Source organism: Rattus norvegicus, chromosome 3, assembly GCF_021556685.1.
Source record: "Rattus norvegicus strain SHRSP/BbbUtx chromosome 3, alternate assembly SHRSP_T2T, whole genome shotgun sequence".
Taxonomy (NCBI): Eukaryota; Metazoa; Chordata; class Mammalia; order Rodentia; family Muridae; genus Rattus; species Rattus norvegicus.
Window position 1 is genome coordinate 3,648,251 of NC_141536.1, and position 15,403 is coordinate 3,663,653.

At 38.7% G+C, this 15,403-nt stretch overlaps 2 pseudogenes across 1 annotated transcript in view; both read left to right on the top strand.

Annotated features, from left to right (window-relative positions):
- Positions 1–15,403, top strand: part of Nid2-ps16 (nidogen 2, pseudogene 15) — a 1,080,338-nt pseudogene that overhangs the window by 982,270 nt on the left and 82,665 nt on the right.
- Positions 3,714–4,279, top strand: LOC134486053 (ubiquitin-conjugating enzyme E2 variant 1-like; annotated as a pseudogene).

Below are 15,403 nucleotides of genomic sequence, written 5' to 3' on the forward strand. Positions count from 1 at the left end.
GTAGGAATGTTACATCTCTAAGAATATGTAGATTTTCACAGTGTTATATTTTTCAGACATCCACAGATGAAACACAGGTCTGTCAGAAACCAACTATGTTGATCACCATGTTACCTTGCAGCATTACCTAGAGTATGCATTGCTCAGTTTGAGTCTTGTCCTTTTAGATATCATTTCCAGTTCTTTCTATACTGAAATGGCCAGTGAATGCAGCAATATTTCAAATCACTGCTTCAGTTAGATCAGGTATCTGGAGTTAGTCAGATGGATCAAGAGAAAAGAGACAACATTGATTGCTGACACTGCAGTGCATCGGGAGGAAAGCGAAATCCTCAGTCTGGCAGAGAAGATCAGTCATTTCAACTACTTGTACCCAGAGTGTTGAACTAGCAAAATATCTGACTTTTTAGTTTATTTTTTCACAGGACACCTTTGTAAACATGTCAGTTAGAGAAATGCTTGTTGGCTGCTTAAGCCTTAGCTGTGTAGATACAGTATGTCTAAACTTTTATTTCTGCTTGAACTTACTATTTCCAGAAGCCCAAATCATATCATGATACAAAACAAGAAATGAATTCACAACTTGAGGTGACATTTCAAATCAGTTGGAAACATTCTAAATTATGATTATCAAAACACATTGATTTCTGTTTAGGAGGAGACATTTGAAATTATGAAAAGTAAATAGCAATGGCCACATTCTAAAAGCTCTTAGATGACATGGGGCAGGTTTTATTATCAGACCATAGAAATTCCGAATCCTGACTGTAAATATAATTTACCAAATTTACAGAGAGTGAAAACAGCAGTCTTCAGAGTTACTCAGAAGTGACGATAAGAGATAACCTAGTGTGGGAAAGAATTTGCTGCAGAAAGAAGAGAATTCAAATTTGTGTGCCCGCACTTTAAAACAGTCATGGTTGTATACAGCTATAACCCCAGTGCTATGATGACAGAGAAAGAATTTCTGGAGCTTGTGCACAGCAAGATAGCATCAGTATTAGTGAAAGGCTTTGAATTGAAAAAAATTGTAGAAAATCATAAAAGAGGATACTATTTACTTTCTCTGTCTTCCGCTTGAACACATAGGCATGAAGACACAGATAGAGAGACAGACAGACAGATAGACAGACAGACAGACACACACACACACACACACGCACACCATATCACACACACTAATTCTTGGTGGTCACGTGTTGAGGAATATTAAATTAATAATTTATAACCTTGAACTCATGAAAATGTCCACTTGACCTTTATAATTGCCATTGATCATGAATACTATTTTGTGAACCATGGATCCACATAGGTAAAATAAATCAGTTGTCAGAATAAAGTAAGGGCATGACATATTAATATTAGAAAATTTTAAAAACATAAGTTTACTATTTTTTTGATGTGTATGTGTGTGTGTGTGTGTGTGTGTGTGTGTGTGTGTGTGTGCTGCATGTGTGTGTGCTCACGTAGGTCTTCCGATTCCACAGCATGTGTATAGGCCAGATGGCCAATTTCTGTAATGGGTCATTATCTATGGATTCCTATGATTAAAGTGAGGGTGTTAAGCTTGTTCTGCAAGTCCTTTTTCCCTCTTGCTGGCCCAAAATAATTGTCAAAATTTAAATGAATTTCTTATAAGCAATTGATGAAGGTTATTTACTCATCATGAAGTTAGAAGTTCATATTGAAGCTCAGCAAGTCTCTGGAGTGACAATTCCATTTTATGTCAGCATAGGAGACTTGGATATCATTTGATAAGGGCTTATGACTAGTTACATAAATATTCATAAAATGACCAAATTGTATGATCCTTGAAGAAGATACCATTAAATTGGAAGACAAAGAACAAGAGCCAAATAAGTCCAGCAGCTACTGAGATGCAGTCACTGACTGAGCTGAGTCTGAGCAAACATCAAAGAAACAGTGAGCTGTACTGTAGCCTAAGTAACGATACAAGCAAAAGCACTAAAATTCCTTGAATGAGGCATATAGGTATGGGAAAAGCTCTTCAACCTGGGACTTCACTTGACTTAGGCTGCATAAACATCTACCTTCCAGAAATATACCTAACAATGAAGTTGCTCACCTCATCTCACCTGCATGAAGCTGTATACATACCAAACAATGGACTAAGACTCCCTGCACATAACATTGTTTATAAACTTTTCTTTCATGATCAACTTCCATTCAAAAGTATTCAAGAGCATATCCACATACTGGAGGGAGAAATCTGTTTCAACTGGCCTGAGACAGTTTAGAGTATATACTCAGTAAGTCGTATTGAATCCTCTGGAAAAACTTTCAAGGGAAAGATCCTTAATGTCATATACCTAATGATAATTGAATATGCATTTGATTAAATCAAATGCATCATGGAAACTGATGTTCACAGTAAATTAAGGCTTGCCTAATCAAAAAAAAAGTCAATCAAAACAGAAATATCCACACTGAACTCTGAGTAAACAATTCCTCCTTCTCGAGAGGTCCACAAATTAAAGCTACACTGAATACCAGTGTTTCTCACTTTGCTTTTGAATAAAGTTTCTTTGTCACCTTGCTCTCTGTGACTTCTTGTAATAAGATGAAAACATCCTGGAAACACCTCACCTAGACAGTAACCTCAGATAAAACTGATAAGCATCTTCTTCAAATAATGACACGAATTATGGAAGCTCTAAAAGAATTCTCCTGTTACTTTCTTGTAAGAACTTCTAAGAATGACACAAGCCATGTCTAATCTAATGCCTATTCAATGAAATCAGAAGTTATAAAAAAATTCATCCTAGTGTTGTTTTTTGTACCAATTTCAACTTTAAGATATTAAGTACAATCACATTGGAATTCCTGTTTTCTCAGAAGTTTTGATAATGTCACCTACAATTAAGCAAGAGGAGAATCCTTAATGAATTTCTCTAAAATACATTTGCATGATAGATAAAATATTAACTCTAGAATGGGAATATTAGAAAAATGCTTGTTTCTGTGTTACTGCATTGAAAATATAATTTATACCCCTTTGTCATTTTCAAAATGCAGATGTTCATAGTATACATATTAGATTATGTGGACTATTAATAATAATAAAAGTTTCTAACAATAATTGAAGAAGAGAGCCAGTACTTTGAGACAATAATGCTTCTGTCACCTTTAATGTATATAGTTTTTGCTATAGGTACACAATGATTTCTACATATGAAAGTCTAAATGCTCTACAGCTCATGCTTTCTGGTTTCAAGAAGTGAAAACTTCAGTAATAGCTTTTAACTTCAAAATCAAAATGAAAACAAAATGCATGAACAGAAAGAACAGAAGGAAAATAAAAGAAGGGAAGGAAGAAAGCATGAAAGGAAGGAAGGAAGGAAGGAAGGAAGGAAGGAAGGAAGGAAGGAAGGAAGGAAGGGAGGGAGGGAACAAGGAAGAAACAGGAAGAGATTTGGTAAGTCGCTCATTTGACAGGCTACATGCCAGTATGGAAGACACCCTTGGATGAGTTCCAAAACTGTACAAGATCAGGTATGGTTGTTCGTATCTATAATTTATTGGTGAATATCAGACATTCAAAGTCATCACTGGATATATAGTGAGCTTCAGGCAAGTCTGGGGTTTATGAGACCCTGTGGAAAAAAGAGAGAAAGAGAGAGAGAGGGAAGGAGCTAGTGACCAAGGGGTAGAGGAAGAAAGGAAGGACTGACTTCGAGCGATAGCGATGCAAGATGGCAGCCACCACAGGCTCTGGAGTAAAAGTCCTTTGAATCCGACTGTTGGAAGAGCTGGAAGAAGGCCAGAAAGGAGTAGGCGACAGCACAGTTAGCTAGGGTCTGGAGGACTATGAGGACATGACACTCACAAGATGGACAGGCATGATAATTGGGCCTCCATGAACAATTTATGAAAACCGAATATGCAGCCTTAAGATAGAGTGTGGGCCACTCTAGTATCCAGAAGCATCCCAGTCTGTGAGATTTGTAACAAGAGTCAATATGAACGGCGTGAGCAGTTCCAATGGAGTGGTGGATCCACGAGCCATGGCAGTGTTGGCAAAGTGTCAGAATTCCCACAGCATCAAAGTTATCCTGCAGGAACTGAGGCACTTGATGATGTCAAAAGAGAACATGAAGCTGCCACAGCCACCAGAAGGACAGTGTTACAGCCATTAGTCACCAAGGCCCCGGCCTCCCTTCCCCATCCAACCCAAGTCTTCATTTTCCACAGTAGTGAATTTTCTAGATCCATCTGTAGACCTCAAAGTACTGGAGAGGAAGCTCCACTCAGACTTCATCCTGAGACACTGCTCTCATACTAACTTCTTGTCCATTTGAAATACCTAAGTTGTGCTGTGTAACATCATCTGTCGAGTATAACCGCTGTCTGCCTGGTTGAACTTCTGGGATCAATAAGGTGTGTTGAAATCAGTTTCCTTTGGGAGCGGTGGGCATAGCTAACGCAACTGTGGACAGACACGTCTCACACAATCACCTGCTGCTGGCACTTGGCCTGGATATGCCTTTGCCCGCCCTGCCCTCTGCCACAGCTGTGTGGTGGCCCATAGAATAGATGGGGAGGTTTCAGGTAGCAGCTGTGCGACTGACCATCACTAGGCTCGGGGTGCTCTGGCTGTACCCATGCTTTCTTAAGTCTTAAGTGATTGCCCCATCCAAGCCATGGTCCCCACTCCTCCACTCCCACCCTTGGTCAAAGCTTAGATTGTAACCTCCCCTCCCCTGAAATTGGCCGCGGTTGAGGAATTCAGAGCTTCCAGTCTCCCCACCTTTATCAAGGGGTGCTGCTTTCCCCTCCTCAAGTCCCTTGTTGCCCATCACCACCCAACACTTGCTGTAGCCAGAAGCCATCAGATGAGGTTGAAAACGCCTGGCCTCCCTCCCTTAGCTCTGGACCACACTTGTTCACCTGCCACCAGCCTGGGAAGGGAGCGCTGGGTCTGCGGCCCTGCCACCACCATCAGCTCCTGAGCTTTGAGCTCAGGTCTAGAGGTGAACAGAGCAGTCACAGGGCGACTCAGACGGGCCACCGCTCAGGGTCCTAGGATATATGCCTAGAGAAAGGCCATGTGGAGAGTCCTCAGTGCGCATGGTTCTGAGTTGGTTCCTTTTCCCATAATTGCTTTGTTTTTACACGTTGAAGAGGTTTGAACAGGGCTCTCAGTCACCCTGACCACCCATCGGGTCTGGAGTGGAGTCTGACAGCTGGAGCAGGAGGCCCTGACTCTGCTCCTCAGTGTTGCTCCTCAGACCCTGGCAGGGACCCAGAGGAGCTCTGTGTCACCATGTTCACAGATCGTTTGCAGATAGGTGGGCCTGGCTCCTGGCTCATTGACAAGCTCCCCACTCTGTTCAGGACCACTAAATGTTGAAATGTGGATGCATACTGAAATGAAGGCAATTCGAGGTGTTGCAAAGAGGAAAAAGAAAAGGACTGAGCAGATGACACGCTGGTGATTCTTTCTTAGTCCATTCAAGCCTCATTAAGTTTCAAATTTTTCAAACTAGCCATATTTACAGCAAAATTCAAAAAGACAATGATAATAACCACATGGCAGTCACTTGGGGAGGGAATTTGCTCACAGTGGTAGAATGTAAATGAGCCGAGTTGATAGTATAAGAATAAGACAAATCCTCAACTGATTGATTTGAAGTATCTTTTCCCACATATGAGCTTACTTTAATGAGAGGAATTGTGGACATGTCAACCTTTAATGAAGTACAATTTTTTAAGCCTTCTCTATTCCTATTTTCAGTCATGGTGACTTCATGCCGGATTTTCTGATAGTATATATCAGCATGATATCATCTTACTAAAATCAATAGGAAATACAGTCCAAATTTTTGAATCCCAATTAATTAAAGATGTATATTTATACAAAATTGTTTGTATCAAATTCGACGAAGTTGTTTTCATGAATAAGAAAGGCACACAGAACTAAACCCTTAACAAAAATTAAAATCAGGACCTATAGAAAAGGCTCATGGGTTTTCCTTGGTCTCTAGTAGAGAACCTAAGTTCAGTGTCCAGTATCTATACTTGGTGGGTCATTACTACTTGTCAATCGAGCTCTGGAAATTGGGTACCCTCTCCTACATTTTGCAAGTACCTGTACTCATTTGTGCACACATGTACAGATGCATGAAGCATATATTTAAAACCGCTTTTAAATATGAAAAACTAAAAAAAGTCAAAAAGAAAATGAAGGACAAAGAACAATGATTTGAATGTAAGTCATGTTAATACTGTACATATCTATAAAAAAAGTCATTTAACATAACCTTGAAACAGCATAATTCAGATAGTTAAAATGCAGTCCCACACTCCTACCCAGTAGTTAATATCAAATTATTCTCTATAGTTATTCAAATCAATATTCAAATCAATAATTTCTACAGGTGCATTTAATAGTCTTTGTTCGTTAAACTAATCAAAATCTATGTTGTAGTTATTTGAAGAGAAAGAATTTTATGAATCACGTGATATCAACTGAATAAATATGAAAATTACGTATGCAAACTTTACAAAAGTTAGTTTCAACACAAAAGTATAAATTTACAATTTAATAAACAAGGAACTAATTGATCAACCAAATGTTAACAACTAAAATTCACCTATGTATGCAATAGAAAATAATATTTGAGATATAAAATTAAGACTTATGTTAGTAAAATAATGCATAAGTTATTTTACTTAAAAAGAAAATCTTATGATCATATTAATACAGCTAGAAAACATTAAGAAAAACTTAATACTCTTAAAAATGGGATACACATGCACACAAATTTAGAAAAGTTTGATACATATACATTATATTATAATGTCACTTCAAAAGTTAGAACTATCATTGTGTTTGTTATGAATGAAAGGAAGATGTTTCAGACCATAAACAGAAATAAAATTTTCTGGAATTTTACATAAATAAAAGGCATTTACATAAATAAAAAATTTTTAATAACATCTCCATCATAATTAGATGAGTATGTTCCTGCCTTCTTGCAATGAACATTGAATTGATCTCTATTGTATCAAGAAAATTGTGATAGCTGTTAGGTACAGAGAATGAAAAGCTGTCCTCTGGACAGCTCATGGTTATCACACTCATGAACCCACAGCACCTGTGTTAACACAATACTTTCACATGATCAAGCCAGCTAGAGTCAGGGCTTAGATGGGGTGACCAACCCTTGCCAATGCCATATTGAGGGGCTTTTGGCATTTGATGGCTACTGGTGAATGAAGAATCATTCATTTTGTGGGGGGGGGGTATTGCCTTGGTAATTTGCTTATGCTTCAATAGATTCCCTTCACGAGTGACACTAGATTCTGATTCTTTGATGAGATCTAAAAACTAAACAGATGAAGACATGGTGTCAGGAGATGTATCATAGGAAATGTGGTGAGATTTGGTAAAGAGAATGTAGAGTGCATACAAGTATATTTCTTTATATAAAAAATAAAGAAAAATATGAAAGGACAAATGTTTACTTAATTAACAGAAGATAGAATATCTCTATAGACAAATTCTAAATAGCTTATAAACATAAAGCTAGAAATAATAGATGAGTTTAAAAGATGTACAAATTTTCTTCACTGTTTAAGAGATCATCGTAAGAGATCATGGGAGAGAATGTAATGTATTATAATATACTTTCAAATGTAAAAGATTAAAACTTTAGGTTAGTAATAAATACAAGGTTTTTCACCGACTGAGATTATGTATAATCAGTTTGAGCTAATTCCTCCCAGTTAAATTATACGCATTTCTAAATTCCTCAGAAAAACAACCTTAGAATAACTACTTTTAGTCCCCCAAAGTCCAGGGAATTGGGGCAAAAACTCTTCAATGGTTTCTTCAAGCTGTACATAATTATTTTTATATTTATTACTAAACTAAAATTATGATCTTTTACATTGGCACAGAATGTATTTGATACAAATTTAGATTTTTAAGATTTTCTTTAATATAAATTTCTCATTGATTTAAAATTAATATTGTTACTCTGATGTACACGTATTGTGCCCATACAACACATTTCAGCATAGATGGCTTATACCCAGTCCTTTTCTGCTATTAAAAAATAAAGCTGAGATGATTAAGCACGTGAGTTTAAGGCCAAATAGCAAATTCATGTCTCTAAGTTTATTGTTAGAATGCTTTCAAGATAATTTATTAAGATAATTAATGGACAACAGTCCAGATTGCTTATATAGTTAGATGGTTTCTAAAAAACACCAGAAGTCCACAAAATATGACATTTAATGTTAACTTTCATTGAGACATGCCCGCTCCCACCAGCTCCCCCTTGGTATATTCAAAGAAGAAATTGAAAATCTCCACCTCCACGTGAGGTGATTTATCGTGGCAGATAGGCACTATGCAAAAATTGCTCCAATTCTTCTACAGACTAATTACTGGCCAGAAAAGGAAACATTGCAGAATAAGTTGGCTGAAAATTTCTGCCAAGCCAGAATGATTAGCCCTTCAAAATTCAGTGTTTCAAAAGTCTGTCTGATGATCCTAAGCCAGAAGCCTGAGGACTTGCTCTCACGTGTTGCTCACAGGGGATTGTGCAAATAGAAAATTGTCTCTATAACCTGTCTCAGTTCTAGAAGCCATGCTAGGCTTCCTATATTTACAGATATATGGCTCATTCTCAGATTACTGGCAGGGTTGAAAACTTAGTATAATCTTACAACCCACTCAGACTATTTAACTTTGAGAATACATATTTAATTAGTTAGTTATCAGATAATACATGAGCTAGCCAGGATATAACAGATTTTAAGCCTTTTAAAAGCTAAAATATATAACTAAATGTTCTGTTTAACTGATAAAAGTTGGGCTGGGTGTTAGGTACATCTGATACTTTTAAATTACAGAATGATAATAGTTGTGCTCAACTTATATTTGAGAAAAAAGTTTCTGTTTTTTTTTAATTAAAAGGGTAAAAGAGTAGATTGATGTCATTATTAAGGGAAGGGAGGTACAGGATAGAACCAGGCCTGTCATTGGATAAGAAGGAAGGATGGGTGGGAGAAAAGTTTTAGAGAGGCAGAGGAAGCCAGAGTGAGAATGTGAGAGCACAGAGAACATGGCAGTAGATGTTTAGATGCCTCTCTGTACATATTACAGGTTGTTATGACTATTCTCAAGGGATGGGTGTGTACAGGATTTTGTGCTGTCTAGATTGGCAAATTATATCTTATCAATTGGATCAGAAAATATTGTTTGATGTGTTCTTTCATAAGGCAACTTAATTGAGTTTAAGAGAGTGTATGGTGGCCAGATGCATGGGCCTACCAAAGAATTGGGATGTGTATGCCTGGCGTGATGGAAACCCAACCAAGAGGGCTGTGGATGAGGGAGGAGCAGCCCGACAGGGTGCCGTGTTGGGAAGAATAGTGTGTCAGAAAGTAGATGGGACAGCATGGAGCCACTGAGATAAATTATTGCTATTTCCAATGGCACCAGAAATATTAAGGGAGTGAGACAGCCAGGGTATACCTGGGAACCAGTTCTGTTTTGTTTTGTTTTTTTGTTTTTATTTTTACTGCAGCACATATATTGTGTGTCGAGTGTCCTGAAGGGAAAACATGCTTAAGTCCTTGAGTATGAAGTGATTTATTGCATCATGGCCACATATAACCATGATGGGATACTAAAGACAAAGATAGGAGAGTGAAGATTTTTAATTTCCAAGAAATTATAGGATTTTGGTGTCCCTCAATCCTACGATTTTTTGGGGGTAGGATATATACCTTGTGATCTAGACTAATAGATGAATCACAGAAAGAAAAAAGGTGGAGGCAGAGTTACCATTAAAGGTTTTTGGGGCCTGGGAATCAGATGCAAGGGACAGAGAGACTACAAGGCCACAGAACATGTTGCTTATCAATTATATTGAGGTTACAAAGGGGATGGCAGGTTTGAGGAAAGCAGCCAGTTAGACAGGACTGTGATCTAACACTTCCCTGCTTATGAAAGAAAATTCAAAAGTCACATCCAGCTGAAAAGTCTTATGAATACTATGAAGTACCTATTAATGTGGGGAGCCAGGACTGCCCAAGGCTGTCTGAAAGACCTGGACAAAAGAATAACTGGAACACTAGTTCTATGCCCTTACCCAGGATCAAACTTGTCAAGGCCTGTCTGATGCTGAAGCCAATGTCTTAAAGGAGTCAAGGTTGAGGGAAGAGACTCTTGCCTTAGGTTGTGGATATCAGTTCTTAGGCAGCTGTAACTGTGGTATCCCATGTTCTTTTCGTCAGCATTGTCTGACTTAATCATTTGCTGACTTAGTTGTTCCCCATGTACAACCACCAATACCCCCAGGACTGCAAATTATAAATATGATTCTACAATTTCTAATAAAGTGCAAATAAATTTCAAGCAATCTTCACAAAAATGTTTACTAACAGCAATCACATTTTAAATCAGACAAACTAAAAATAAATTGAACACCATGTGCTCCAGCTGTATATCCTCGGGACATAACTCCAAGACACCAAATTACTACAGAGGTACTTGTACAGTTTCACCCATTGTTGCTTAGTTCCCAGCAGGGAGGAAATGCAATTCATATGAATCCTAATGGGGTGACTGCTCTGCTTTTCCTATCAGTTATTTTGCTATACTGCCACTATGCCATCCTCATCGTGCAATCCTAGATAACACAGTGATCTATGACTACAAGATATAATTTTTGACTATGTAATTGCAAATATTGGAAGAGAAATGAAGTCTTAAACACTGCTATATATTTATTTAAATGTCCCTGTTTGTTTTATTCCAGAGACTGTGCTGCAAAAGGTATATACACACTTCTCCCTCATTTCCTCTGCTGAAGGCTGTGTGGCTCAGTTTTAATTCTCATGTGATAAAGTATCAAATTCTCTATACTATTTCAAGAGATGTATCTCTCTTATTCCTTTTCCATTTAAAGAGTCTAAACTGTCCTTATATCAAACTATGCTGTTTATATAAGAGGCAAACCCAGAAATATCAACTGTGCTTCACAAGGTAAGTATGCAAAATACGGTTTTATAGAAATGCTTGTAATGCATCTCCTCCTGTTTTTATTTTCTGGTCTATTCAGGTGTGTTTTATAATATCCACCTGCAGAGTTATCTATGGAAAATTACAAACAAAAGCAAAAACAGAAAACAATTAAGATCTGTTATCAAATCTTAAGCAAACATTCACCACTCTAGGACTGGGAAATTGCTCAGTGGGTAGAAACGTATGGACCTGGGTGTGAATATTCAGCATGTATACATAATGCCAGGCATAGGGGATAGCTACACATAACTATTACCTCTGAATCCTGAGGGCTCACTGACCAGTTCTCCAATCCCACACTAAATTTCTAGTTCAACAAGAGAACTATGTCAAGAACAGTGAACAGCACTAAGGAAGATGCTTGAAATCCCTCTCAGAACTCCAAAAACACATGCACAGATGGGTAAAGCCACAGTTACAGGCATGCACCACACACTCACATCCACCAACATTCTTACAACACACAACACCACAGATACATAGAAAATGGTTAAGGGACTGCAGGGTAATTCTTAATTTGCTGTTGTCACCCAGCATGTATCTTAGATACTGATAATAACCAAGAAAAGATTAAGCTGGAAGAGAGTTTTTCCATAGTTTTAACTTTATTTTTCCTTTATTTTAATTTAATTAAAATGCTTTCGTAATTTTACACAAAATACTATATCCAGATTTATGGAATTCTAGAATCACCCAGGACAAAAACTTTTGAGCATGTCTGAGAGAGAGAGAGAGACATCAGACTGGAAGAGTTCTAGTGCAAAGGCCCTCCAGCCAGAAGCTGGAACCGAGATGCCCTTCAACAGAGGAATGGATACAGAAAATATGGCATATTTGCACAATGAAGTACTACTCAGCTTTTAAAAACAATAACTTCATGAAATTCCTAGGCAAATGGATGGAACTAGGAAATATCATCCTGAGTGAATTAACCCAGTTCGTAGATACTAGTCCAAAGCTTGGAATACCCAAGATAAAATTCATAGACCATATGATGCTCAAGAAGGATGAAGAACAAAATGTGGACACTTCAGTCCTTCCTAGAAGGGGGAACAAAAACACAGTGGAGCAGAGACTTAAGGAAAGGCCATCTAGATGGTGCCCCATCTGGGGATCTATCACATATGCAGCCAGCAAACCTAGTTACTATTGCTGATGCCAAGAAGTCCTTACTGATGGGAGCTTGATGTGGATGTCTCCTGAGAGACTCTGCCAGAACCTCACTGATATAGACAAGCACGCTTGAAGCTAACCATCGGACTCCATGGGACTCCAATGAAGGAGTGAAGGAAGAGCTGAAAGGGTTTGCAAACCCATAGGAAGAACAACAATATCAACTAGCTAGACTAATCACTGCTCCTAGGGATTAAACTACTAACCAAATAGTACTCATGTAAAAGCCTAATGCTTCAGTTGCATATGGAGCAGAGGATAGCATTGTCTGGCATCAATAGGAGGAGAAGCCCTTGGTCCTGTGAATGCCCCTTTCTCCAGTGTAGGGGAATGGCATGCTATTGAGGTGCAAATGGGTGAATGGGAGGGGAAACATCCTCATGGAAGCAGGGGGTGGGGTGTGGGAGAGTGGGTAACTAGGCAAGGGAATAACATTTGCAATGTAAATATATAAAATATCAAGTTAAAATGTTACTACTGCTCTTAATAACCCTGTATGCTTTTAAAATCCATTTGTCAAAATTCTTACTAAGTCTGTTTTGTTTTCACACATGGACTATGATGGATTAACACCATGTCTGGGAATATCTTCTCAATATTAGACATAACATCTGAATATGTGATTATTTATATCCATTTTTTGTCCAAGAAGAATCCGATGCCAAAGAAAATTTCCTCTTTTTGATTAGCATGGAAATTATATTCAAAATAAGCTAATTAAATAAAGGATACCTGAGTGTATACACATTCATATACATATTCATATATATGAATATGTGTGTATATATGTATACATGATGTAGGCCTCCTTCACAGGGCATTTAGGCCTTAACAGTTCCCTCAGGCCTTCATGTTTTACCTAGACCTTTAACAGCCAGCAGCTTTGCCCTCTAAGCAACCAGTCTACAGAGGAATTCATAGAGAAACCCTGTCTGAAAAACTAGGGGAGGGAGACAAACAGATTAACAGATTGATCTCTCTCTCTCTCTCTCTCTCTCTCTCTCTCTCTCTCTCTCAATGTGTGTGTGTGTGTGTGTGTGTGTGTGTGTGTGTGTGTGTGTGTGTTCAACTGAGGAGGCACTGGCAAATAAATGTTTGCCCCTCCTCTGTAAGCCAGTCCTCCCCAATACTGCTTTTCCTTTTCCTTAGTTTGTTTGGTTTATTCCAAGTTAATTGTATCTGTTTCTTTAATTTCCTCTCCATTTCTTTAGTTGAGTCAGGGGTCTTTGCACATAAGCCCTGAAAATCAGTACCTGGAACAGGTCTGCAGTCTGCTCACAGGGTTCTACCCACCTCCACCTCTTGAGTGATGCAATAAAAGACATGCAGCACCACACCTGGTTTCTTTTCACTGTACATTTACTTTAGTTCCAATGTTCATTCAGGTCTGAGAGAGGAGAGAGGGAAGGAGGGAAGAGAGACAGAGAGGAACAGAGAAACAGTGACAGAGAGGGAGAATTGTAGGTTATTGTTCCATCTCTTCAATCACTGTCTGTTGTTCGCCATCTTGGCAACCATGCCCCGCAACCCTTCCTTGGGTAAGATCAAGCATAATGGCGGCAACCATATAATTCCTGCTTAGTCGCACTGAACACTCCAGTTATCACTACCTGTGGAGAATTGAAAGGGGGCTCCTCTGATCTATAGAATAGTACCCTTGAATGGAATGAAGAGCACAACAAGCGTTATTTGTTTTGAAACATAAGACGTGGAAAGAACTACATGTGTGGATTTACAGACAGAAAGACAGAGAGACAGAGAGACAGGATGGACAGACAGAGAGACAGGATGGACAGGACAGAACAGGACAGGACAGGAGAAAAAAACAAGAACACAAACAAAAACTCAAAATGGAAATCCGGTTCCAAATCTGTCTGCACTGTCGCTCTAGTGTTGATGGTCCAGCTTATAAAAGCTTATACATGAGTGGGTGCGGGAAATGCTGCTGGGTGTTCGGTTCAGGTCCAAATTATTGCGGGTAACTAGACAACAAAGAAAGCAGTTAGACTGACTTCCACAGTGTTTGGTTTCTGAGTGTGTTATCACACAGAATATGTAATGAATTCCAGCAGTAACAGCAGAAACAACCAATGAGAAAGTGTCCTTATAATATTAGTAACTGCAACAAAATGGCAGACTAGCCAGGTAACAGTTCCCTAGCCATTAACTAATCTGACATAGGCCTTCTTCACATTGCATCTAGATAGGCCTTCCTATCTTCCTCTCCAGTGCTGAGACCAAAGTGAGATCAAAGTCATGCATCACCATGGGTGCCTTCCTTTTCATTTTTTTCTTCCATCCTAGGAAGTGTGTGTGTGTTTGTGTTTGTGTGTGTGTGTGTGTGTGTGAGAGAGAGAGAGAGAGAGAGAGAGAGAGAGAGAGAGAGAGCGCTTTAGAGAGAGAGCTTTAAAATCAGCACTCAAGACTTTTTTCTTCCTATCCCTATCCCAATCCCCCCAAACCAGCAGTAAAGCCACCAGGACTAGAGACAGAGGAAGATGAAATCTCTAGTATGAAAAACTAGAGGAGGGAGATAAACAGATCTCTCTCTCTCTCTCTCTCTCTCTCTCTCTCTCTCTCTCTCTCTCTCTCTCTCTCTCCCTCTTCCTCATAATTTGGTAAAGTGTTCCCTTTGTGCTGTGTGGATTCTACTTTATTTAGCATCACATCATACTAGCTCCAAAGAGGAGTCAACAGTCTCTTGGCGTGCAGGCAGTTGTTGCCTGCTTTAAATAATTTTTGGTGTGTTTGTTTGTTTGTTTGTTTGTTTGTTTCAAAACCCAGGGCCTGCCTTCGTTCAACAGATCCAAACCCAGTTCTCCGAGGGGAAAATGGAGTCAAGTCCGAAGTCACCGGCATTTAAGTCATCTGCCATTGACAGTCATAGGAGATGGGAATATCGTGCTTTCTCCAATGGAGATTCACCTGGGTATGCATCAACCACATATAAGGACAGGCCTGGGGTACAATGGGGTGGTGGATGGGGAGGAAGGATCTGGAAAGAGCTTTGCAATGGGAAACTATGATCAGAATGTTGCACAGAAAACAAAATGTGTACTTTAAAAAACAAAAAACAAAACAAAACAAAACAAAAAGCTCCCGATATCTATCCAAAAAGGAAAGGAAAAAAAAAAAACCGACAGCAGAACTTTACTAACTGCAAATGTT